Source organism: Neofelis nebulosa, chromosome 1 (assembly GCF_028018385.1).
Source record: "Neofelis nebulosa isolate mNeoNeb1 chromosome 1, mNeoNeb1.pri, whole genome shotgun sequence".
In the NCBI taxonomy this organism is placed as follows: Eukaryota; Metazoa; Chordata; class Mammalia; order Carnivora; family Felidae; genus Neofelis; species Neofelis nebulosa.
The window spans coordinates 54,503,328-54,530,944 of NC_080782.1; the positions used below are offsets into that span (position 1 = coordinate 54,503,328).

Consider the following 27,617-nt stretch of genomic DNA (forward strand, 5'->3'; position numbering starts at 1 on the left):
ACTTAACTTAGAGATTTTTAAAGGTTTAAAAGTTACTGTTTAAGGCAGTAGTATGTCTCTCAACTACAAAGGGAGAAAACTATAAGAAAAAAAAAAGAAAAATGTAAGAGGCAAGACTGAACACAAATGATCTAAACGGGGTCCTGAAACTGGTTGAAAAAATGTCCTTGAGAAGGGAGACTTTGCAAAGCCATTAACCACAGGGATGAATGGAAGAGCAGAAAGGGAAAGAGAGTCTCAGAGAATTGTCACTTAATAATCTCCATGTGCCACAAAAGCAGCACATTGCTATCTATGAAGTGAAGAATCAGGGAGGTGCAAGTCAGAAAGAGAACTAAATAAATACTAGAATTTAATGAAAACATTCACTTTATTAACCAGTGTAAGGTTACTCAATTAGCAGTTGATAAGGAAAATGTTAAATAAATAAAATGTCATCATACCCTGCGATTGTTTTGAGTAATTACAAGAAAATTCTAAACAAAGAGATGATTATTAGTAGGCAATAAGTGCCAAGTGCCCAGATAAATCACCAAACCAGTTGTATTTAATTACACAAATTTTCAAAAAATAGAAATAAACAGCCTCTGCAACCTTATCTTTATGGCCCTGAGAACGACTGCTAAGTGTCTTGAACAAGATGTTTGGAATGCTAGAGTAAGGTGCTCAGCAGATCTTCTCATAAAGCAATGATAAAACTGAATGAAATTATCAAAAGCTAACATCTCAGAATTTTGAAATGGGCCAAAGGTACAATTTCATTGTAAATGGACTAAAGGCATACAACAAACTGTGAAATGTCTATTCAAGAAAAAAAAAAAAATCCTGAGTTTTTGGTAATAATAGGGGGAGTCTGTGGTGTTTTGGCCTGGAGCTATTACCAACCCCCAACCAGCACCATCAGTTTCCAGCTCTACTGAGGTGGGGTGAGCTGTGAAAAACAGCAATTTTATTACGTGAGAGGAATGTCTTGACTTGGAGGAAAGGTCAGAAAAAGCCCATGCTCCTGGGCACTGTCAGAAAGAGTAGCCATCTTGATGTTAAAAGAATGGAGAAGACCAAGGTCGTAAATGGCCTAAGGTGATGATGGTTGGATCTAGTAACAAACTGGCAGACTAGCTAGAAATTTAACAAGGAGATCCAGAGAATGAGATATACATATTAGGCCTTGAAGAGGTTACATATCCCCCGTAGTCTGAGAAGCTGCACATTAGTACATGGTGAGACTAGGTAGTAATTCACACACCCTTGGCTGATCATGAGGCCATATACACAGGTAGAGATGAAACAAGAGGGCAAAGTAGCAAGTCAGGAAAGACTTGTAAATTGATGGAACATTGAATGAATTCCCCAAACCACACATATATCCTTTGACAAAGAGTGGAAATGTTACTGGCTTGTGATGTTTGAACATGAAGTAAATCAAAATATGTCACACCAAAATATGCTACTTTAACACAAGGATTATTTTGAGCTGAAGGCATTTGAGAAGCAGATATAAGAAAAGCTCCCTGCCTTCTCCTTATTTGGCTAAAAGCAGGACATAAAGTTTTGAAGGTGTCTCTCCTGTCCTTTCCATCAAGAAGGACAAAAGTTAATCACTGGACACAACTCTAGATCTTATCAGCCTGGTAGCCTTTATCTACTGGTAGTTTTTCATGTATTTTACCTTCCAATGGTTTGCTGCTCTCAGAGGCCTAAAATGGCTTTCCTTTGTCCTGTCATTTCTTTACGAATATATTGTTCTTTGTTGAATATGCTATATAAACCTGAATTCTAAGCCACCTCTTTGAGTTACTCTTCCTTGAGTTCCTCATATACACACATGTTAACAAGCTTCTGCTTGATTTTGTCTTGCTATTTTTTTATTACAGAACCTCAGCCAAGAACCTAAGATGAATGGAGGAAAAATTTTTCTTCCTCCCCTATAAACACAACCTCTGACCAATCATTGGCTGAAAACCAAGCCATGTTGACTCAAGGATGACCTCTAAGAAACCAGATTTTTAAACAAAAGCAAGAATTAAGAAAAAACAACAAAAACACTGAAGAGACATCAGTGGCTACACATCAAAGGAGAGATAGACTTCACAGAATTAGTCCAGGCAACTTACTAAACAAGGAAATAACATAGAGGCAACAAAACCCAGAAAGGAATAAATCAGAATCCAGAATTTTTACAATACATCAAAAATGTCCAGTTTTTAACAACAAAAAAGTTAGATATAAAGAGAAATAGGAGGGGTGCCTGGGCGGTTCAGTGGGCTAAGCGTCCGACTCTTGATTTTAGCTCATGATCTCACAGTTGCACGTCAGACTTCATGCTGAGTGTGGGTCCTGCTTAGGATTCTCTCTTTCCCTCTCTGCCCCTCCCCTTATCTCTCTCTCTCTCTCTCTCTCTCTCTCTCTCTCTCTCTCATAAGTAAATAAACATTAAAAAAAAGAAAAAAAAAGGAAAGTTTTATTCCTACTGGAGGAAGAAAAAAATCAGACAATTGGAACTGTTTCTGAGGGTTTCCAGATAGTGGCTTTGGCAGAGAAAGACTACCAAACTGCTATTATAAATATGTTCAAAATACTAAAAGAACCATGCTTAAAGAATTACAAATTAAGAATTAAGAACCTTGGGGCGCCTGGGTGGCTCAGTCTGTTGAGCGTCCGACTTCAGCTCAGGTCACGAGCTCACAGTCCGTGGGTTCGAGCCCCGTGTCCGGCTCTGGGCTGATGGCTCAGAGCCTGGAGCTTGCTTCTGATTCTGTGTCTCCCTCTGTCTCTGCCCCTTCCCCGTTCATGCTGTGTCTCTCTCTGTCTCAAAAATAAATAAACATTAAAAAAAATTTTTTTTTAATTATTAAAAAAAAAAAAAAGAAGAACCTCAAAACAGTTCTTTTCTAGCAAAAGAACCACCTTGCTTTAAATGCACCATACCATAATGGACAACCAGTGAGCAGAATGAGCAGAGTCTGAGTGGACAGAATGTCCAGAAGATGGAAATTGGCTTGAAAATGGAGAAAGTGCTTGGGAATATCTTTTAGCTTCTCTCGTTTTTTTAATGTTTATTTATTTTTGAGAGAGAGACAGAATGTGAGCAAGAGAGGGGCAGAGAGAGAGGGAGACACAGAATCCAAAACAAGCTCCAGGCTCTAAGCCATCAGCACAGAGCCCGACATGGGGCTCAAACCCACAGACCATGAAATCATGACCTGAACTGAAGTCAGCCGCTTAATCAACTGAACCATCCAGGCGCCACTTTTTTAGCTTTTCAAGTGAGTTACAGTCAAATAATTCAACAGTTAAAACAACTAAAGAGTCACTATTCATACATCCCCTACTAGAAAAATATGCAATTTCGCAAGGCCTGGATTTTTTTCTTCAAGTTTTTATTTAAATTCCAGTTAGTTAACACACAGTGTAATATTAGTTTCAGGTGTAGAATCTAGTGATTCATCACTTACATACAACACCCAGTGTTCATCACAAGTGCCCTCCTTAATCCCCATCATCTATTTAGCCCATCCCCCTGACCACCGCTCCTCCAATAGCCTGCAGTTTGTTCTCTATAGTTAAGAGTCTGTTTCCTGGTTTGCCTCTTTTTTGCTCCCACTATGTTCATCTGTTTTGTTTCTTAAATTCCACATATGAGTGAAATCATATGGTATTTGTCTTTCTCTGACTGACTTATTTCACTTAGCAAAATATTCTCTAGCTCCTTCCAGATCATTGCAAGTGGCAAGATGTCATTCTTCTTTTTTATAATGTCTTGATTTTTAAAATAATGATTCAAATGTTAACAGAAATACCACAGAATGTAAACTTTGTTGAGAACATTAGAAGAGATTTCATTCTTCAAGAAAATTTCACTGGTAATTAGGTAAATGTAAATAAAATAACAAGGGGATAACCTTTTGCACACCGTAGCTGGTAAAAATATATATATATATAAACATAAATAATATCCATTGCTGCCAATGCATGAAAAGAAATACTCTCACACTAATAGCATAAATTGGTGCAACCATTTTAGAGGGTAATTTGGCATCTATTTTAGGTGTGCATGTCTTTTCACTCAGTGATTCCACTTCTGTGAATCTATGCTACAGAATCCTGACATATTCAAAGAAACATGTTCAAAATTATTATTGCCTTCGTTTTACAGTTAAAAACAAAAACAAATTTTATCAACAGGGAAAAGATTTATCAACAGAAAATCTTCATAGTATGATTTTGTTTATGGAAATATTTTTCGTATAGATAGGGTGTATTTGTGCATACATGTGCACACATGTGATTCCAAATGCAAAGAAAAACATATGGAAAGATAGGTACCAAACATGATAGGTGTTCTCACTGGGAAAAGGAGGAGATTGGGAGATGATTAAGAGGGAAGTTAATAGTTTTTACACTCTACTTACTAATAAATTTTTAAATAATTCTAAATTATTGAAAATTTCAATTGGGGCATCTGAGCGGCTCAGCTGGTTGGGCCTCCGACCTCAGCTCAGGTCATGATCTCATGGTTGGTGAGTTTGAGCCCTGTGCAGGGCTCTGTGCTGACATCTCAGAGCCTGGAGCCTGCCTCAGATTCTGTGGGTTTCTCTCTCTCTGTCCCTCCCCTGCTCACCCTTGGTCTCTCTCTCTCTCTCTCTCTCTCTCTCTCTCTCTCTCTCTCTCAAAAATAAATAAACATTGAAAAATTTTAGGGGCACCTGGGTGGCTCAGTTGGTTGAGTGTCCGACTTCAGCTTGGGTCATGATCTCACGGTTTGTGAGTTCGAGCCCCACGTCAGGCTATGTGCTAACAGCTCAGAGCCTGGAGCCTGCTTCGGATTCTGTGTCTCCTCCTCTTTCTGCCTCTCCCCTGCTCATACTCTGTCTCTCTCTGTCTCTCAATAATAAATAAACGTTAAAAAAAATAAAAAAAAATTTAAAAGAACATTTCAATCACGCATACATTACTTTTTTGAATAAAAGTATTTTGAATCATTATCAATAGCTCTATCTGATATCTATGTTTCTGATTTGGTCCAGATAAAGCCCTAGAAGCTGGATCTAATAACCAAGACTTCTGCCATCAATATAAATTAGGTAGAAAAATTACTGCTAATTTTCCAAAACTAAAGGAAAGAACAATAAATCTGTTGGAAGAAACATAAGGATCAAGCAATGGATAGTCTCAATTTAAATTCAACAAACATTGATCTAGTACTAGCAATCTGTCAATCACTGTGAGTTGCTTGGCACTGATAGATTGCTAAAAGAGATATAAGCCCTTGTCTCAAGGAGTTCTCAGTTTAGAAGAAGCACTTGACATATCGATTGCTTCAGTATCCTGAGATAAATACAGTAATTGAAGCATCAAGAGACATAACAACAGGAGCTCCTGGGTAGCTCAGTCGGTTGAGCCACAGACTCTTGATTTCAGCTCAGGTCATGATCTCATGGTTCATGAGTTCAAGCCCTGCATTGGACTCTGCACTGACAGTGCAGAGCCTGCTTGGTATTCTCTCTCTCCTTCTCTTTCCGTTCCTCCCCTGATTGGTTCCTCTCTGTCTCTCTGTCTCTCTTTCTCTGTCTCTCTCTCAAAATAAATAAACAAACAAAATTAAAGGAAAAAATAAGAAGCTATAACAACAGTGAAGAGGAGTACCAGAAAGGAAGTCTGCATGATGTCTGCTCCTAGACTCCAAGGTATTAATCTCTAGGAACAGAGACTCATCCATTTGACTACAAATAAGCTCAATTAAAAAAAAAATACTGAATAGGCCATGGAGGCCTTAACAACTATTTAATACATTATTTTACTTAAGAAGTCAAAAAGCACTCCCAACAAACAAGAATCCAGGGCCAGATGGCTTTTCAGGGGAATTCTACCAAACATTTAAATAAGAGCAAACACCTATTCTTTTGAAGTTGTTCCAAAAAACAGAAATTGAAATAAAACTTCCAACTCATTCTACAAGGCCAGTATTGATTCCAAAACTGGATAAACACTCCACTAAAAGAGAAAACTACAAACCAATTTCCCTGATGAACATAGATGCAAAAATTCTCAACAAGATACTAGCCAAACTGGATCCAACAATACATTAAAAGAATTATTCACCACGACCAAGTGGGATTTATTCCTGGGATGCAGGGCTGGTTCAATATCTGCAAATCAATCAATGTGATACACCACATTAATAAAATAAAGGATAAGAACCACATGGTCTTCTCAAGAGATGTAGAAAAAGGATCTGACAAAATACAGCATCCTTTCTGGATAAAAACCCTCAAGAAAGTAGGGATAGAAGGAACATGCCTCAAGATCATAAAGGTTATCTACGAAAGATCCACCACTAATATCATCCTGAATGCAAAAAAACTGAGAGTTTTCCCCTTAAGGTCAGGAACATGACAGAGATGCCCACTCTCAACACTGTTATTCAACATAATGTTGGAAGCCCTAGCCTCAGCAATCAGACAATAAAAACAAATCAACGTCATCAAAATCAGCAAGGAGGAAGCAAACTTTCACTCTTTGCAGATAACATGATACCCTATATAGAAAACCCAAAAGACTCCACCGAGAAGATGGTAAAACTGATACATTAATTCAGCAAAGCCATAGGATATAAAATCAATGCACAGAAATCAGTTGCATTCCTATACACCAATAATGAAACAGCAGAAAGAGAAATCAAGGAATTGATCCCATTTACAATTGCACCGAAAACCATAAAATATCTAGGAATAAACCTAAACAAAGAGGTAAAAGATCTATACACTGAAAACTATAGAAAGTTTATGTTACAGAATTGAGGAAGACCCAAAGAAATGGAAAAACATTCCATGCTCATGGATTGGAAGAACAAATATTGTTAAAATATTGATACTACCCAAAGCAATCTACATATTCAATGCAATCCCTATCAAAATAACACCAGTAGAGTTCCAGAAGATGGCAGCGTAGGAGGACAATGGGCTCACCGCACGTCCTGCTGATCACTTAGATTCCACCTACACCTGCCTAAAGAACCCAGAAAACCGCCAGAGGATTAGCAGAACAGAGTCTCCGGAGCCAAGCGCAGACGAGAGGCCCACGGAAGAGGGTAGGAAGGGCAGAGAGGCGGTGTGCACTCCATGGACTGGCGGGAGGGAGCCAGGGCGGAGGGTCGGCCTGCCGGCCAAGCAGAGCCCCCGAGTCTGGCTGGCAAAAGCGGAGGGGCCAGACAGACTGTGTTCTGACAGCAAGCGCGACTTAGCGTCTGGGAGGTCATAAGTTAACAGCTCTGCTCGGAAAGAGGGAAGGCTGGAGGACAAAGGGAGGGAGAGCTGCTGAGCCCCAGGACGGCAGAGCTCAGCTTGGCGGGGAACAAAGGCGCTCGCTAGCGCCATCTCCCCGCCCATCCCCCAGCCAAAATCCCAAAGAGAACCAGTTCCTGCCAGGGAACTTGCTCACTCCTCGCAAACACCCAACTCTGTGCTTCTGCGGAGCCAAACCTCCGGCAGCGGATCTGACTCCCTCCCACTGCCACAGGGCCCCTCCTGAAGTGGATCACCTAAGGAGAAGCGAGCTAAGCCTGCCCCTCCTGCCCCCGTGCACCTTGCCTACCCACCCCAGCTAATACGCCAGATCCCCAGCACCACAAGCCTGGCAGTGTGCAAGTAGCCCAGACGGGCCACGCCACCCCACAGTGAATCCCGCCCCTAGGAGAGGGGAAGAGAAGGCACACACCAGTCTGACTGTGGCCCCAGCGGTGGGCTGGGGGCAGACATCAGGTCGGACTGTGGCCCCGCCCACCAACTCCAGTTATACACCACAGCACGGGGGAAGTGCCCTACAGGTCCTCACCACTCCAGGGACTATCCAAAATGACCAAACGGAAGAATTCTCCTCAGAAGAATCTCCAGGAAATAACAACAGCTAATGAACTGATCAAAAAGGATTTAAATAATATAACAGAAAGTGAATTTAGAATAATAGTTATAAAATTAATCGCTGGGCTTGAAAACAGTATACAGGACAGCAGAGAATCTCTTGCCACAGAGATCAAGGGACTAAGGAACAGTCACGAGGAGCTGAAAAACGCTTTAAACGAAATGCAAAACAAAATGGAAACCACGACGGCTCGGATTGAAGAGGCAGAGGAGAGAATAGGTGAACTAGAAGATAAAGTTATGGAGAAAGAGGAAGCTGAAAGAAAGAGAGATAAAAAAATCCAGGAGTATGAGGGGAAAATTAGAGAACTAAGTGATACACTAAAAAGAAATAATATATGCATAATTGGTATCCCAGAGGAGGAAGAGAGAGGGAAAGGTGCTGAAGGGGTACTTGAAGAAATTATACCTGAGAACTTCCCTGAACTGGGGAAGGAAAAAGGCATTGAAATCCAAGAGGCACAGAGAACTCCCTTCAGACGTAACTTGAATCGATCTTCTGCACGACATATCATAGTGAAACTGGCAAAATACAAGGATAAAGAGAAAATTCTGAAAGCAGCAAGGGATAAACGTGCCCTCACATATACAGGGAGACCTATAAGACTCGTGACTGATCTCTCCTTTGAAACTTGGCAGGCCAGAAAGGCTTGGCACGATATCTTCAGTGTGCTAAACAGAAAAAATATGCAGCCGAGAATCCTTTATCCAGCAAGTCTGTCATTTAGAATAGAAGGAGAGATAAAGGTCTTCCCAAACAAACAAAAACTGAAGGAATTTGTCACCATGAAACCAGCCCTACAAGAGATCCTAAGGGGGATCCTGTGAGACAAAGTACCAGAGACATCACTACAAGCATAAAACATACAGACATCACAATGACTCTAAACCCGTATCTTTCTATAATAACACTGAATGTAAATGGATTAAATGTGCCAACCAAAAGACATAGGGTATCAGAATGGATAAAAAAACAAGACCCATCTATTTGCTGTCTACAAGAGACTCATTTTAGACCTGAAGACACCTTTAGATTGAGAGTGAGGGGATGGAGAACTATTTATCATGCTACTGGAAGCCAAAGGAAAGCTGGAGTAGCCATACTTATATCAGACAAACTAGACTTTAAATTAAAGGCTGTAACAAGAGATCAAGAAGGGCATTATATAATAATTACAGGGTCTATCCATCAGGAAGAGCTAACAATTATAAATGTCTATGCACCAAATACCGGAGCCCCCAGATATATAAAACAATTACTCATAAACATAAGCAACCTTATTGATAAGAATGTGGTCATTGCAGGGGACTTTAACACCCCACTTACAGAAATGGATAGATCATCTAGACACACAGTCAAAAAAGAAACAAGGGCCCTGAATGATACATTGGATCAGATGGACTTGACAGATATATTTAGAACTCTGCATCCCAAAGCAACAGAATATACTTTCTTCTCGAGTGCACATGGAACATTCTCCAAGATAGATCATATACTGGGTCACAAAACAGCCCTTCATAAGTTTACAAGAATTGAAATTATACCATGCATACTTTCAGACCACAATGCTATGAAGCTTGAAATCAACCACAGGAAAAAGTCTGGAAAACCTCCAAAAGCATGGAGGTTAAAGAACACCCTACTAACGAATGAGTGGGTCAACCAGGCAATTAGAGAAGAAATTAAAAAATATATGGAAACAAACGAAAACGAAAATACAACAATCCAAACTCTTTGGGACGCAGCGAAGGCAGTCCTGAGAGGAAAATACATTGCAATCCAGGCCTATCTCAAGAAACAAGAAAAATCCCAAATACAAAATCTAACAGCACACCTAAAGGAAATAGAAGCAGAACAGCAAAGGCAGCCTAAACCCAGCAGAAGAAGAGAAATCATAAAGATCAGAGCAGAAATAAACAATATAGAATCTAAAAAAACGGTAGAGCAGATCAACGAAACCAAGAGTTGGTTTTTTGAAAAAATAAACAAAATTGACAAACCTCTAGCCAGGCTTCTCAAAAAGAAAAGGGAGATGACCCAAATAGATAAAATCATGAATGAAAATGGAATTATTACAACCAATCCCTCAGAGATACAAACAATTATCAGGGAATACTATGAAAAATTATATGCCAACAAATTGGACAACCTGGAAGAAATGGACAAATTCCTAAACACCCACACTCTTCCAAAACTCAATCAGGAGGAAATAGAAAGCTTGAACAGACCCATAACCAGCGAAGAAATTGAATCGGTTATCAAAAATCTCCCAACAAATAAGAGTCCAGGACTAGATGGCTTCCCAGGGGAGTTCTACCAGACGTTTAAAGCAGAGATAATACCTATCCTTCTCAAGCTATTCCAAGAAATAGAAAGGGAAGGAAAACTTCCAGACTCATTCTATGAAGCCAGTATTACTTTGATTCCTAAACCAGACAGAGACCCAGTAAAAAAAAGAGAACTACAGGCCAATATCTCTGATGAATATGGATGCAAAAATTCTCAATAAGATACTAGCAAATCGAATTCAACAGCATATAAAAAGAATTATTCACCATGATCAAGTGGGATTCATTCCTGGGATGCAGGGCTGGTTCAACATTCGCAAATCGATCAACGTGATACATCACATTAACAAAAAAAAAGAGAAGAACCATATGATCCTGTCAATCGATGCAGAAAAGGCCTTTGACAAAATCCAGCACCCTTTCTTAATAAAAACCCTGGAGAAAGTCGGGATAGAACGAACATACTTAAAGATCATAAAAGCCATTTATGAAAAGCCCACAGCTAACATCATCCTCAACGGGGAAAAACTGAGAGCTTTTTCCCTGAGATCAGGAACACGACAGGGATGCCCACTCTCACCGCTGTTGTTTAATATAGTGCTGGAAGTTCTATCATCAGCAATCAGACAACAAAAGGAAATCAAAGGCATCAAAATTGGCAAAGATGAAGTCAACCTTTCGCTTTTTGCAGATGACATGATATTATACATGGAAAATCCGATAGACTCCACCAAAAGTCTGCTAGAACTGATACATGAATTCAGCAAAGTTGCAGGATACAAAATCAATGTACAGAAATCAGTTGCATTCTTATACACTAACAATGAAGCAACAGAAAGACAAATAAAGAAACTGATCCCATTCACAATTGCACCAAGAATCATAAAATACCTAGGAATAAATCTAACCAAAGATGTCAAAGATCTGTATGCTGAAAACTATAGAAAGCTTATGCAGGTAATTGAAGAAGATATAAAGAAATGGAAAGACATTCCCTGCTCATGGATTGGAAGAATAAATATTGTCAAAATGTCAATACTACCCAAAGCTATCTACACATTCAATGCAATCCCAATCAAAATTGCACCAGCATTCTTCTTGAAACTAGAACAAGCAATCCTAAAATTCATATGGAACCACAAAAGGCCCCGAATAGCCAAAGTAATTTTGAAGAAGAAGACCAAAGCAGGAGGCATCACAATCCCAGGCTTTAGCCTCTACTACAAAGCTGTCATCATCAAGACAGCATGGTATTGGCATAAAAACAGACACATAGACCAATGGAATAGAATAGAAACCCCAGAACTAGACCCACAAACGTATGGCCAACTCATCTTTGACAAAGCAGGAAAGAACATCCAATGGAAAAAAGACAGTCTCTTTAACAAATGGTGCTGGGAGAACTGAACAGCAACATGCAGAAGGTTGAAACTAGACCACTTTCTCACACCATTCACAAAAATAAACTCAAAATGGATAAAGGACCTGAATGTGAGACAGGAAACCATCAAAACCTTAGAGGAGAAAGCAGGAAAAGACCTCTCTGACCTCAGCCGTAGCAATCTCTTACTCGGCACATCCCCAAAGGCAAGGGGATTAAAAGCAAAAGTGAATTACTGGGACCTTATGAAGATAAATAGCTTCTGCACAGCAAAGGAAACAACCAACAAAACTAAAAGACAACCAACAGAATGGGAAAAGATATTTGCAAATGACATATCGGACAAAGGGCTAGTATCCAAAATTTATAAAGAGCTCATCAAACTTCACACCCGAAAAACAAATAACCAGTGAAGAAATGGGCAGAAAACATGAATAGACACTTCTCTAAAGAAGACATCCGGATGGCCAATAGGCACATGAAAAGATGTTCAACGTCGCTCCTTATCAGGGAAATACAAATCAAAACCACACTCAGATACCACCTCACGCCAGTCAGAGTGGCCAAAATGAAGAAATCAGGAGACTATAGATGCTGGAGAGGATGTGGAGAAACGGGAACCCTCTTGCACTGTTGGTGGGAATGCAAATTGGTGCAGCTGCTCTGGAAAGCAGTGTGGAGGTTCCTCAGAAAATTAAAAATAGACCTACCCTATGACCCAGCAATAGCACTGCTAGGAATTTATCCAAGGGATACAGGAGTACTGATGCATAGGGGCACTTGTACCCCAATGTTTATAGCAGCACTCTCAACAATAGCCAAATTATGGAAAGAGCCTAAATGTCCATCAACTGATGAATGGATAAAGAAATTGTGGTTTATATACACAATGGAATACTACGTGGCAATGAGAAAAAATGAAATATGGCCTTTTGTAGCAACGTGGATGGAACTGGAGAGTGTGATGCTAAGTGAAATAAGCCATACAGAGAAAGACAGATACCATATGGTTTCACTCTTATGTGGATCCTGAGAAACGTAACAGAAACCCATGGGGGAGGGGAAGGAAAAAAAAAAAAAAGAGGTTAGAGTGGGAGAGAGCCAAAGCATAAGAGACTGTTAAAAACTGAGAACAAACCGAGGGCTGATGGGGGGTGGGAGGGAGGGCAGGGTGGGTGATGGGTATTGAGGAGGGCACCTTTTGGGATGAGCACTGGGTGTTGTATGGAAACCAATCTGACAGTAAATTTCATATATTAAAAAATAAAAAAAAATAATAAAAATTAAAAAAAATAATAATAAAATAAAATAAAATTTAAAAAAGACTTCACCAGTAATTTTCATGTGTAGTCAGAGTAGAGGCATCCAGTAGACTATGGAATCTTTTAGTTATTTTAAATTGAGTGTGCTATGGTAGTTCCAATCATTAAACTACCTTAATGCACAGTATGTACTCTAATTTTTTGTTACATTTAAAATGGAAGAGATAATGGGAACTAATCTAAGTGAATAAATGACATTTATATAAAAAAAAAAATAGCACCAGTATTCTTCACAAGCTAGAATAAACAATACTAAAACTTATATGGAACCAGAAAAGACCCTGAACAGACAAAGCAAGGTTGAAAAAGAAAATCAAAGCTGGAGGCATCACAATTCTGAACTTCACACTGTATTACAAAGCTGTAATCATCAAGACAGTATGGTACTGGCACAAAAACAGAAACATAGATCAATGGAACAGAATAGAGAACCCAGAAATGGACCCACAAATATATGGCCAACTAATCTTCAACAAAGCAGGAAAGAGTACCCAATGGAAAAAAAGACAGTCTCTGCAGTAAATGGTGTTAGGAAAACTGGACAATGACATGCAGAAGAATGAAACTGGACCACTTTTTCACACCATACACAAAAATAAACTCAGAGAGGATGAATGTAAAGACCTAAATGTAAGACAGGAAGCCATCAAAATCCTAGAGGAGAAAACAGGCAACAAACTCTTTGACCTCAGCCACAGCAACTTCTTATTTGACATGTCTCCAGAGGCAAGGGAAACAAAAGCAAAAATGAGCTATTGGGACCTCATCAATATAAAAAGCTTCTGCACAGGAAAGGAAACAATTGGAAAAGCTAAAAGGTAACCAAAAGAATGGGAGAATATATTTGCAAATGACATATCTGATAGAGGGTTAGTATCCAAAATCTATAAAGAATATCCAAAAAACAAATAATCCAATGAAGAAAAGGGCAAAAGACATGAATAGACACTTTTCCAAAGAATACATGAATAGACACTGTTCCATTGATGGCTAACAGACACATGAAAAGATGCTCAACATCACTCATCAACAGGGAAATACAAATCAAAACCACAGTGAGATACCACCTCAGAATGGAAATACAAATCAAAACCACAATGAAATACCATCTGTCAGAATGACTAAAATTAACTCAGGAAATAACAGATGTTGGCAAGGATGCAGAGAAAGGGGAACCCTTTTGCAGTGCTGGTGGGAATGCAAACTGGTGCAGCCACTCTGGAAAACAGTATACAAAAACTTAAAAACAGAGCTAATCTATGAATCAGGAATTGCACTACTGTGCATTTACCCAAAGGACATAAAAATGCTGATTCAAAGAGGCACATTCATCCCTATATTTATAGCAGCTCTATCAACAATAGCCAAATTATGGAAAGAGCCCAAATATCCATCAACTGATGAATGAATAAATAAGATGTGGTACACCTCACGCGCACGCGCACACACACACACACACACACACACACACACATACACACATACACACAATGGAATATTACTTGGTGATCAAAAGTAATAAAATCTTGCCATTTGCAATAATATGGATGGAATAGAGTGTATTCTGCTAAGTGAAATAAGTCAGAGAAAGTAAAATACCGTATGATTTCACTCATATGTGGAATTTAAGAAACAAAACAGATGAACATAGGGCAAGGGAAGCAAAAATAAGATAAAAACAGAGAGGAAAACAAACTATAAGAAATTTAAATACAGAGAACAAACTGAGGATTGCTGGAGGGATGCTGGGAGGGGGGATGGGCTAAATGAGTGATGGGCATTAAGGAGGGCACTTGTTGGGATGAGCACTGGGTGTTACATGTAAGGAATCACTATATTCTATTCCTAAAATCATTATTACACTATATGTTAACTAATTTCGATTTAAATTGTTAAAAAAGAAGTGTAAAAGCAGGGGCACTTGGGTGGCTCAGTTGGTTAAGCACCCTACTTTGGCTCAGGTCATGATCTCTTGGTTCATGGGTTGGAGCCCTGCGTCCAAATCTGCACTAAAGTGCAGAGCCTGCTTGGGATTCTTTCTCTCCCTCTCTTTCTGCTCCTCCCCACCTCCTCTCAGAATAAATAAACTTAAAAAAGTAGAAAAGTAAATCTCCGTGTCAACATCATGTTATATATTTTAGCTTACTATAAACAAATTAAAGATTTAGCATTACATCATTTATTTATTTATGTATTTATTGCTGAGTAGTTCCCATCAATAAAAGCTATGGGCAATTATTCATTCATTTGTAGTTTACAAAGCACCTATCTGTATAGCATTTTATTTCATTCTTACAATTTTTCTGTTAGATGGGAGAAATTTTTCCCATTGCATGGATTAGAGAATGGAGGTTTAGTGAGATTATAATAGACTGTCCCTAGACGACATTCTGCATAAAATGCAGCATTTTTCTTCATCTGGAGGAAGACTTTGGATTTGCAGTACAAAATTTAATAATTTGAGAAAATATAACAAAGTGTTCCTGTTTTCTCCATAATTAATGGAAGGACCTTTTTTATACCATGCTGATGTGATTACAGTAATCATCATGGTAACAAGAATAGAATATACTAAAAAGGGGAGAAAATATCAAGCTAAATCTTCCTTAGAACTCCTAGCAACTTAGAACTTTGAGCATTTGAAATGCTCAAAGCGGCACCTTATTCTTTTCAGATCTAAGTTCCCTCCATGCAATTGTTTCCTCCATATGAAGAGCTTTTAGTAATTTAATTTTCCATTTCCACAACATGGTTCAGTAAGTTACTACATCAGCCATGAGACTTCCAGGAAATTTAACACAAAAGAGTTTACTATTTTTTTTTTATTTTTTATTTTTTTTCAACATTTTTTATTTATTTTTGGGACAGAGAGAGACAGAGCATGAACGGGGGAGGGGCAGAGAGAGAGGGAGACACAGAATCGGAAACAGGCTCCAGGCTCCGAGCCATCAGCCCAGAGACTGACGCGGGGCTCGAACTCACGGACCGCGAGATCGTGACCTGGCTGAAGTCGGACGCTTAACCGACTGCGCCACCCAGGCGCCCCAAGAGTTTACTATTTTTTATTTAAAACTTTTTTTAACGTTTATCATTTTTTTGAGAGACAGACAGAGCGTGAATGGGGGAGGGGCAGAAAGAGAGACACACACACAGAATCCAAAGCAGGCTCCAGGCTCTGACTGACAGCACAGAGCCCAACGCAGGGCTCGAACCCACAGACTGTGAGATCATGACCTGAGCTGAAGTCGGATGCCCAACCAACTGAGCAACCCAGGTGCCCACAAAAGAGTTTATTGTAAAAAGGAAAAGTATTAGAATCACATAATGTAAATTCCAAGAATATGTTTTCTTCAGGTATGTCTTGATCCAGGGGCTCAAATAATGATGTAAGGACCCAAACACTTTTCTTCTACTGGTTCTGCTTTCCTCAATGCTGGCTTCAATTTCAGGCAGCAAAATAATTGCCAGTAGTTCCAGACCACAGTCTTCCAGGTTGAAATACAGTAGGAAAAGCACATTTACCTTTTCCTTAGCAGCTCAAATAAGTTTTGTTTTGCTTCATTGGTTCTTATTGAATAACATATTTATATCTGAACTTTGGCCAGAGAAAAGTGATACTTCAAATGGTTAGGTATAAATCTCAAGTAATTTCCTTAAACTGGAAGAGAGTCAATGTCAGGCAAAGCATACAAAATGAGAAGGAAAACAACATGTAGCCTCGCAGGAAAATTCATATACAGTTGCCAGAAGAAAGCTTAATGGATTCTGAATGGCAGAAACAGTAGTCATTCATGACAGTTCCATACAGGTCTTATATTAAACCCTAAGCCCAATTTTATATTAAATGAAGACTGAGAGTTGGTTTCATAGCATAAAGCTACATAAGAACAAGGAAAGGTGCTATATAGATCAGGTTCCCCGGGAAGCAGACTCTGAAAGGAAGATTGCATGCAGGAAGTTCATTGGGATATGTACTCATCAACACCCATGTGGGTAAAGGAAGCAGTACTGAGCACTGGAAAAAGTTAAACTGCAAAAAAGCAATAAGTGTGGTCTCATCCAATCCCACATGGAACTCTTAAACTAGTCTGGTCTTCAGAGTTATACTGAATTGAAAGAAGATTACCAGGACTTTCCCCCCCCCACATTGTCCATAAATTGGATGTAGGCTGTTCCTGAGGAGGGTACATAACCTTGGGGCAAACTGGCCTTCCACTGAGGGCAGTTGCTGGGACTCAGCTGTGCCAGCAGATAACTCTACCAAAAGCCGAAGATGAGGTGTGATACTGAGGTGGGTGATCTAGAGGGCACACCACAAAATTCATGGGTTTACCCCTTGTGCTACCCAGATACATTGGGAGTAAATTAGTTGGCTTCATTTGAAACACTTTCTCCAAGATTCTGGTTGGCCTCTTTTCCTGGAAAGACTTGCAAGTGGAAAGTTAGTGGGATAAACTATAGCCCTTCCACCACTACAGCTGTTCTCAACACCTCAAAAGATATTTATCACCTCCTTCCTCTGCTACCAATCCTAGATTCCTCTCACCCTCAACTGGCACCTCTGCCATTCTAAGCCCCAAAGCTTAAGCCCCTGTTAAGTATACCTTTCTCAGACTGGTTACTGCATTTGTCAATTTGTGTTCAAAATCAGGCAGGATTGTACCAAAAGACACCCAGTGGATCATCTGGGTGTGTTCATTGTATAACAGCAACCCTATCTTCTCTTGATCATAATGATCAATTATCCATGCCAGAATGGTGCCTTCTTTCCCTGTCTTATGGTTTCTTGGCACAAGGATACCAAAGTGACTGGACTCTTAACCATAGATTAGATTTTAATGAGACTCTTGCTGTGTTCCCTAGTAGAAGGATTCTTTCTCTGAGAATCATTATTCTCTACACCCACAGAACCCAGAGTTGTAGGAATTAGAAATACAAATTCCATAAGAGGCTCATTGGGAGTAATAGGAAGCAGGTCAACTCTACTACCATTTATTGCTTCCCAGACCTATATAGTCTACTTACTACGGACACAGCATCATATAATGATTATGATTAAGAGTGTATGTGGTATTCTATGCCCTTAAAAAGCTGTTCATTCATCACTTCATTACTCTGGCAGTCCACATTTTCTCAGTGGTGTGGTAGAGGATAGAGCAATAAGTAATATTGCCATGTGTTCACACGTTATCAAGTGGCCCCTTGGTATGATGCAGTGTTATGTGGAATCCTATATCCATGGATCAAACACTACCAACCTTTTGGATAATAGAGCTAGCTAAATCCTTATGGGCAGGAAAGTCAAAAACATACCCAAAACATATTCTAGTTCCAGTCAACATTAGTTTCTTTTCATTCCAAGGTAGAAGGAATTCAATAAAATCAACTTATAATAATGATTACCAAATGGCTAGTTGGTCTTCTCAAGGAATGGTGCCATTTCAAGGGCTCAGTATTGGCTCTGTTACTGGCAGTTTAGAGATTAAACAGCAACAGAGTGAGATTAAGCTGGGTGAGTTAATGCCCAACACTCGTAGATAGCCTCCATCCTTGCCACCATGGCTACTCCCAGAATTGAGTTGGTAATGACAGAAACTGGTTGACATATCCTGGACAAATCATTATTGTCCACTTAGTTGTTCAGTGTCACTTCTCTATGAATGTTCTCCGGTAAACATTAATATATAATATAAAAGCTTTCAGATAAGATGAAATTAGAAACTAAATTTATACTCCCACCTGAAGCAATAATAAAAAGTGATAAAATATATGAAACCACAGTTTCAACACTCTAGAGAGTAGGCAACAAATGACATTGATCCTATGGGTTAAGGAGATGCAGCTAAGAGTCCATATTTAAAGTATAGAAAGAAAGAAACTGTCAATCAAAATTGTATACCCAGTAACAATATCTTTTAAAGCTGAAGATGAAATAAAGTCTCTTTCAAACATATGAAAACTGGGGGCGCCTGGGTGGCGCAGTCGGTTAAGCGTCCGACTTCAGCCAGGTCACGATCTCACGGTCCGTGAGTTCGAGCCCCGCGTCAGGCTCTGGGCTGATGTCTCGGAGCCTGGAGCCTGTTTCCGATTCTGTGTCTCCCTCTCTCTCTGCCCCTCCCCCATTCATGCTCTGTCTCTCTCTGTCCCAAAAAAAAAAAAACAAAACAAAACATTAAAAAAAAAAATTTAAAAAAACATATGAAAACTGAAAGAATTCACAAACAGAAGACCTGCACTATAAAAAAAGTGGAAAAGGGAGTCCTTGAGGCAGTAATAAAATGATACTGAATGGAAACAGGGATCTACACAAAGTAGTTAAGAATAGCAGAAATGGTAACTACATGGGTAAATATTTGTGATTTTTTTCTTATTATTTAAATATAACTAAAACAAATGATTAAACAAAAAGACTATCAGTGTACTCCAGGATTTGTAACACGTATAAGTGTGAAATGATAGCAAAATGTTGGAAGAAGAAAAATGGAAGGTTACTATCATAAGGTTCTTACATGTTTAACATTATAGATGAAGGGGTATACTACTTGAATGTAGATTGTGATACATTAAACACGTGTACTTTAAACCCTAAATCAACAACTAAAATAACAAAAAATTACAGCCAATAAGCTAATAGAAAAGATAAAATTGGGCAAAAAAATGCCACAATTAATCCAAATGAAGACATAAAAAGAGGAAAAGAAAACGAAAAAATAGATGGGCATATAGAAGATGAATAGCAAGAGGACAGACTTAAACTTAACCATATCAATAATCACATAAAATGTAAATGGTCTAAACATGCAAATAAGGCAGACTGGAGGGGGAAAAAACCCAAGACCCAACTATTGCTGCTTATAAGAAGATAAATTGTAAATAGAGACACAAATGAGTTAAAATTAAATGGATGGAAAAAAAGATATATTTTGATAACACTAATCAAAAGAAAGCTGTGTTGAGTATATTAATTTTGGCATCATCTTCAAGTAAACAGACTGTACTAACTTTTGATAGGATATAATGGGTCATTTCTGCAGGCCCAGAGGATTCAGCAAGAAAATAAGTTATTTGTTTCTCAGGTATTTTAACTTAAATATCCCCATCCCAAGATTCAGCATTCCACTTCCTCCCAACCAGGATCTTTAATTTTCATAGCAGAATTGATGGCTTTGGGAATTCAAATTCTCTGCTCTTAGGGAACCTGATTCTGATCCTGATAGCCAGTGTTCCCATTTCCTGGTTTTGAGATATGTGGGTTTCTTTATATCTTACTGTTGAAATCCTTTGACTTGCACACTTAAATAAGTGACAAATAACCCACAGCCTTTCATTATCTTTCTGCATTGCATCCATGGCACTCAAAGATAACCAGTTTCACAGATATTATGATTATTAGTTCCCCTAAACCTTTCATACCTGAGCTATTGACTCTTCTAGTGTATTTCCTTCTACCAACATCTGATCTTGGTTCAACACTATTAGACATTTGAATAATTTTACTGACACATCATGTCACAGGCTATCTACACTCCACCTACTATTAGGATTGGGGTTCTCATTGCCAGCTGACCAGGAAGTAATCAATTCCAAAATCTCATTTTGGAGTCTACTTCTCATTTAGTCTTCTGGTTCTAACTATCTTAGGTCAGTATCACCAGGAAACAGACTCTAAGATAGATTATTTGCATTCAACTAGTTTATTAGAAAACATTTTTAAGATAAAACGTGATGTAGTTCCAAGAGGTCTCAGCTGATCCCATAGAGAACTCTGAAGTTGTATGTCCCAACTTCAAGCAAGCAAGAGGACCAAGCCCTTATGCCCAACATTGACCAATCTTTGCATATGGGCTGTTCCTGAAGATGGGACATAATCTTGAGCAAAAGACTCTCCTTTGCTTAAAGTAAGGTACACACTCAGCTGTGAGCTGTCAGTAAGATAGACTGGGACAAATCAAATATGTGTACTATAAACCTTAACTTCTAAAACAAGAGGTGAGTGAATTGTATGCCTTCTAATGGTAGAAGATGCTGGGAAGAAATAAGTGGGCAGGTGAGGAATATAGGTAGTAGCATAACACAGATCTACCACAAAGCAATATAAAGTGAAAAGAGAAAAAAAAAGTAATTCTGTTCCTATTTTTAGAGATTCATGAGCTACATAACAACAACAACAAAGTACCACTGCTGCCTCACTTTCTTGGGGGATGGGAAGATGATAATGAGCATACACCTCAGTAGAAATTTTTGGCATCTTTTCCCAAAAGAATATGACAGAAGAGATCCCCTATATTAAATAGTTGTCAAATGGTTATGCACTTATTATAGATGCATAGTGTTTTGTTTTGTTTTGCTTTGTTTTTACATCAGGTAGATAGATGGACATATCAGTCCATCAGAGAGAAAAGGGAAAAGGTTAAGGAAACAAAGAATCTAGCTGATACTCATTTCCAAATCAAACAAAACCATTTTCCAAATGCTAATTTCTCTCAATTGTCAACATGAGCTCAATGCTTCTATTTCATTCTCACTGGACCCATATGGGAGAATTGGTCTACTCAATCCAATAATAATTCTGTCAAAGTCACTTTTTTTAATATGTAGAGAAAACATGTCTGTCTGAATTTTTTCCAAATAATCATTATGTGAAGTAAATAATTCCAGATCACAATTTCTTTCTACCTCCATTTAACTCAAGTACTCTCATAAGGAAGCACTTCTCTGTTAGAGTTAATAGCTCTATCCAAAACATATCCATATCCATATCCGTAACAGATCTATCCAAAAGCAAAGAACTGCTCAAAAACCAAATGTATCAGACAGTTTCATTTACCTGCCTAAAAATAGTTTTATTTTAAATTCTATTTCAAATACAACTCACCAAGAACTGATCCTATACATTCTCCAGACAGTGCCTAACAAAGTCACAATCACAGGTTCTAACTACCCCTCCAGAGTAAGCTTTGACAAAGTACATGCCATGAAATTCATATCATAGAACCACCAACTTTTTAAAGAGCTTCAGAAATGAAATAACACCTGCTTTTACATTCCAAAAAGATCACTACAGAATCCTGATGTTCAGGTTACTAACACTAGGGTAATGACATAACTACATGAGTCTACTCAAGATGCCATAACAAAATACCATAGGCTAAGGATCTTAAGCAAAAAAATTTACCTCTCACAGTTCTGGAGGTGAAGAAGTCCAAGATCAAGGGTATCACCATATTCAGTTCCTTTTAAGGACCTTCTTCCTGGTTTTCAGATACTACTTTCTTGCTTTGTTCCCACATGGCAGAGAGGGAGCTTTGGTTTCTCTTCCTCTTCTTATATGGACACTATTCCCATGACGGTGGCCCCACCTTCATGAACTTATCTAAACCTAACTACCTCCCAAAAGCCCCACCTTCAAATGTCATCACATTGGGGGTTAGAGCTTCAACATATAATTTTGGGGAGGATACATTCAGTCTATTACATTACCACATTCAAGAGATTCAAGATTCAATATTTCAAGGCTGTCTTCAGCACATTAAAGGAATGCCTACATTAGTTGCATTATTATACAAGAATTAAAATTGGTCACAAAAGTATGTTTTAACAACCATTTTTAAACACAATTTTAATGATAAATAACTGGTTAAACACTTTTTGTACTGTAGTCTTGAATTTCATTTTGTACTTTAATTAGCTACTTTATCAGCTAATCTAAACATTTGGCATTATACAGAAAGCTCAAGCATTGAGAGACCATGGTTAATTAAATTGCCCGATTAACTAAATGTTAAGGTAGAGGATCTCGTAATTCAACAATTTCTGAAAACACACACACACACACACACACACTATATCTATCTATGGCTGTGTAGTTAAATACATATATCTAAGTTAATCTTTCTTGGTGCCTCAGAATCTTACAAGGCTTTAAGGAGACTTTGATCAGAAATAATACTATTATACTATAAATGCAGATGGTTCAACATTAGTCTGTCTTATGCATATCATAGTAGATTTGTGTATTTTTCATCTTCTAAACAGGAGATGGAAAATAATTTAGAGTCCTCCATTAAATGGATGCCATACATATTGATAAAGAACATGTATAAGTCCAATCAATCAAGTATTTCAGGGTCAGCAAGAGAAACACCTATATGTTAACCTAGAATAACAAAAGCTTGTCACAAATATTCACAATATCGTAAAGCAGATGAAATTAGTTGTAATAGTATAGTCATTGTGCTTTGGTCCTAGCTACAGAACATCTGGTAGGCTTTAGCAATAATAGTTGTTTGGTCCTGAAAGATGGGACAAATTTTAACTGAAAAACCTAAGTTATATTTCTTTTCCCAGCATTTATACTTCCCAAAAGTGAGGATTTGATTGATGATATTTCAATATTAAAGGTTGTATTAAACCCCTCACCTGTCTACTCACTTTCAATCCAGAGCTACCTGGGAAGTGACAGATTCCTTTCATGTTCATCCCATTTACATTCTTATTCTTAGTCCCTGGCCCAATCATCTCTGTTAATTTAGCAACTGGCTCCATCTCCCTAACAGAGCATTCTGTACATATGGCTGGGATTGAAGTAGAAGAGTAAACAGTTGGTGTGAATTTCTATGAACCAGGGATAGGGATATATGAAGTCTAATCAGTCAGGTTTGAAAGTAATGGAAGTTAATTCACAGGAATCTATTTGACTCAGTTTCCTTTATATGAAGCCCTCAAGAATAACATCTTTCAAAGACCTTTTCCCCTAACTCCACCAAACAAAAAAATATGAAGTCTTTCTCTTTATTAGACCATGAACCCAGCTTTTACACAGCACCCAGACTTCTCCCTACACAGTTAACAACTCTTCCATCCCAATTTCATTTAAATAACTTATTTCCAGGAATTCATATGACTCTAATTACACCGAAATTTTTGGAAAAATATATTCATTATTTTCAGTAATAACTTCCCTCAGAAGTCTTTTTGTATTTCATGTATCCTAGAGCTTATTCTGAAAATCTCTGGCCACTTGCACATATGATTCTTGAACTGAGTATCTAAATGGTGGTGTTTGGATACACTGGACCAAATACAGAAATTATCAGTCCACATTCATGTCTGATCTCATTTTTTCCTACTCTGGGATAAGCAGTGGACTTAACAAGTTTTTCAATGAAACAGACAAATGAAGGTTATACCTTTACTATGTCCCCAAAAGAATATCCTCTCCAAAAAACATTGGTCAACAGTAGTGGTTGCCTAATATTTTTATTACTTAGGTCTCATTTTAAATCTATAATATTAAAAACATTCTTACCCAAAGGAAGATAAAGTAAAATAGTCAATTAAAGCATGCTATTGGCTTAAGATGCACTCGACTTCAAAATTTTCACACTTTTTGTAAATTTTCTGTGCTGGAAACCTTTTCTTCTTCCTGTTCAACATTCAGAACAAAGCGTGTACATGTCTACAGACCTATTTGTCAAGAAATAAAAGTAACGAATGAGAGTCATATTTGAATAACAAGAGTGGACTAGACATAAGAGAATAGAACAGGCTTAGGCAGCTTCAATTCCCCATTTTAAAATGACTTACTATTGTTGGGAATATTAGAACATCAAAAGGATAAATTCAAAACTCAAATTAGTTCCTGTCCTCCCGGGAGAGACAGCCTGCATGATTCTGATCTGTCTTTCATGTGTCGTTCTCGCTCAAACTTACACTTTCAAGGGCTAGAGTGTCATTTCAATATGCAAAGGAGCATTGGCGTTAATGAGAGTTATATTTAGAATTCCTTCTACTGGGAGATAGAATATAATATTAAACTTGTGAATTTTAAGGTCACAACAAGGACGTATTGACAAGCTAAAGTTTCAAAACTATGTAAATTAGCTACTTGGATAATCACAGGCTGTACAAATCAGCTCATATTAGAAGAGACACGTTTGTTCATTCTTTCCACAACTAAGGATTTGTCAGAATAGGGCTATGTTATATTCTGATAACAAGCCTAAAATATCACTGATTTATTTTTTAAAAAGTCTATTTCTCCCTCATACCACATAGCTACCATGTCAGGTCTTTTTACCCCTGGTGCCGAGTGACAGAGCAACAACCATCTCACAGGCTGTTGGCCACTCTGACAATGGGAAAAAATAGATCTAGACTGTATTGCACAAGTGATTAGCTGTTCCTGCCTAGAAGTATCCCTCACATCTCTTACAAATTATTGGCTGAAACAAACCATATGACTGCATCCAACCATAATGGGGAAGGGAAGTGCAATCTTTTTTTTTTTTTAATCATAGAACAGCTAAATATATTCTGGATATTGCAAGAGGATACTATTATAGGAAAATTTATTTTCTGGTTGAAACTACCTTCTACATAGAATGCATTTGTTGGCAGCAATGGGGAAGTACAATCTTTAAAAACAACAGCAAAGGTCTGTCCTTAGAAACTTAGAAACTAGTGAAGGAAATCATACATGTACAAAATATATACATAAATGAAGATAACTCTCTATTGTAGTAACTGACATGGAAGAGATAATCAATGATGTGGTAGAAAGTAATGTGAGAGGAAACAGATGAATAAGAAGGCCCATTTCAGATAATGTGGTCAGTTACAAAAACAAAAACAAAAGAGTAGATACATTTGATATCTTACCCTTGACCTCGCAGGTCCACTCTTATTCCTTTTCCACTCTGTGCTTTGAGAGGTTGACATGTGAAAGACAGAAAAATATGCCACTTTGGTATATACTGTTAGTTTGAACTGTAGTCACTTAAAAAATAGCAAATGAAGAGACAGGCGTCTCTGAACTCCCCTTATCTGCCTAAAGACAGATTCTCCAAAAGGAGCTCAATTGTCATAAATCTCCTCTCTAGGAGTTGTATCAAATGGGGAAGATTGACTCTTTCTTTGGTGTTGTTGAACTACCAATTTTGGAAAGGAGGGCCCAAAACAAGTCCATTGTTGTGGGGACACAGGGATAACTGTTATGTGAATTGAAAAGTTCTGGGATAAAAGTATCTTTGGGATACAATAATGAAGACCAAGTTTTAAATACAAATGTTTAGGATTAACTTGTAATTGAGTTATTGGATCCTTGATAGAGAATTGGTCCCTAATTCAAGGCACACAGGGTCAGAAGTTAGGGATCTAGAAGTAGATCCCTACTTCTAGGGATCTTCCTAGAAGATCCCTCCCTCTTAGCAGCTGGAAGAAGGAAGGAAGGAAGGAAAGAGAGATGTGAGTCTGGGTAGAGTAGAGTCTGAGTAGAAGGATGCAAAGAAGGGTCCTCCTGAAGGGTAAGCTATTTAGTAGATCTGTGCTAGGATAAGGGCTTGCCCTCATGAATTACACAGAGTGGTAACCTCAGGTAAACATCTTGCTAGCTTCAGTTTGCTAGAGAAGAAATAGATTCTCAGACAGGAAACCTCATCTGACTAGTTTCAGGCAGAGAGTAGACTGATAAGATGGTAATTTTATGTGTCAAACTGACCAGATCACAGAATACGCAGACATTTGGTCAAACATTACTCTTGGTATGTCTGTGACAATATTTCTGGATAAGATTAGAATTTGAATCAGACTCAGAATTTGTAGACTGAGTAAAACAGTCTAAGTGGGTCCCATAAAATCAGTTGAAGGCCTAAATAGAACAAAAAGCCTGCCCCTTTTGCAAGTAAGAGGGAACTCCTCCTTCCTAACTGCCTTGAGCTAGGACATAGGTTCTATCCTGCATTCATACTCAAACTGAAAGAAGACTGACTCATCACAGGAGAGGAAACTTGAACAACTTTACCACACAATAGCATACCTCCCCACTAATCTTCTAAGGGCCCATTCATCTGTCCTAAAAATCATGCACTCTCCCTTAAGAGGCCTACATCCCCCACCTTCCCTTCCCCAATTAAAATAGTGTTTAAGTCTGAATTCTAAGTCACCTCAGAGACTCACTCATTTTTTCCTTGGGTATACATGAGATATATGTGTTAATAAACTTGTTTGTTTTTCTCCTGTTAATCTGTCTTTTATTATAGAAATCTCAACTAAGATCTCAAAAGGATGGAAAAAAAATATTTTTATTCCCCTACACATGTATGGACTCCATCAATGGGCTTCCTTTCCTTCTGGCTTCCAGTTAGTTTCCACCACTAAGAAGCAGAAGGGTGAAATCGGGGAGAGGCAGAAGAATGAAGTCTTCACTCCTTTTATGGTGGAGATGCTGCTTGCTGGGTGTAATCCCCAGCTATGGTTACAACTCCTGTCAGATGTATTCCCTCTCTGCCCATAGTAGTGGCCACACCCTCCCCAGTTCCTTCGGGCCTAAGAGTAGTAATTCCCTGATGTTTCTAGTCCCAGGGAACTACACTACCCACTGTGTTTTCCCTAATTGCCACAGACTGAATTGTGTCCCCTCAGATTCATATGTGAGGACACAATGAGAAGGTAGCCCTCTGCAAGCCAGGAAGAGAGCCCCTACCACACAACTCAAGCGTGCTGACAACCTGACCTCAGACTTCCAGCCTCCAAAACTGTGAGAAATAAAAATTTCTGTTGTCTAAACCACCCAGTCTATGGTACTCTGTTTTGGCAACCTGGGCAAACACACTAGCCTATACCCTTATAAGAATCCCTTTATTAAATTCCCAAATTACCTACTATGAGTTTGCCATCTCTGTTCTTCTGAGATCCTTACTAATGCAA

The 27,617-nt window shown here is 38.4% G+C and overlaps 1 long non-coding RNA gene across 2 annotated transcripts in view; it reads right to left on the reverse strand.

The window, feature by feature from the left end:
* The window catches only part of LOC131507579 (uncharacterized), a 220,811-nt gene that overhangs the window by 70,114 nt on the left and 123,080 nt on the right, over nt 1-27,617 (reverse strand). The window contains exon 1 of one of the 2 annotated variants that reach the window (XR_009259564.1): nt 24,220-24,371. The exons of the other annotated variant lie outside the window; for it this stretch is intronic. This is a non-coding gene — a long non-coding RNA (uncharacterized LOC131507579). Of the gene's footprint in view, nt 1-24,219; nt 24,372-27,617 lie in introns of those variants that run through there. 2 annotated transcript variants of the gene reach the window in all.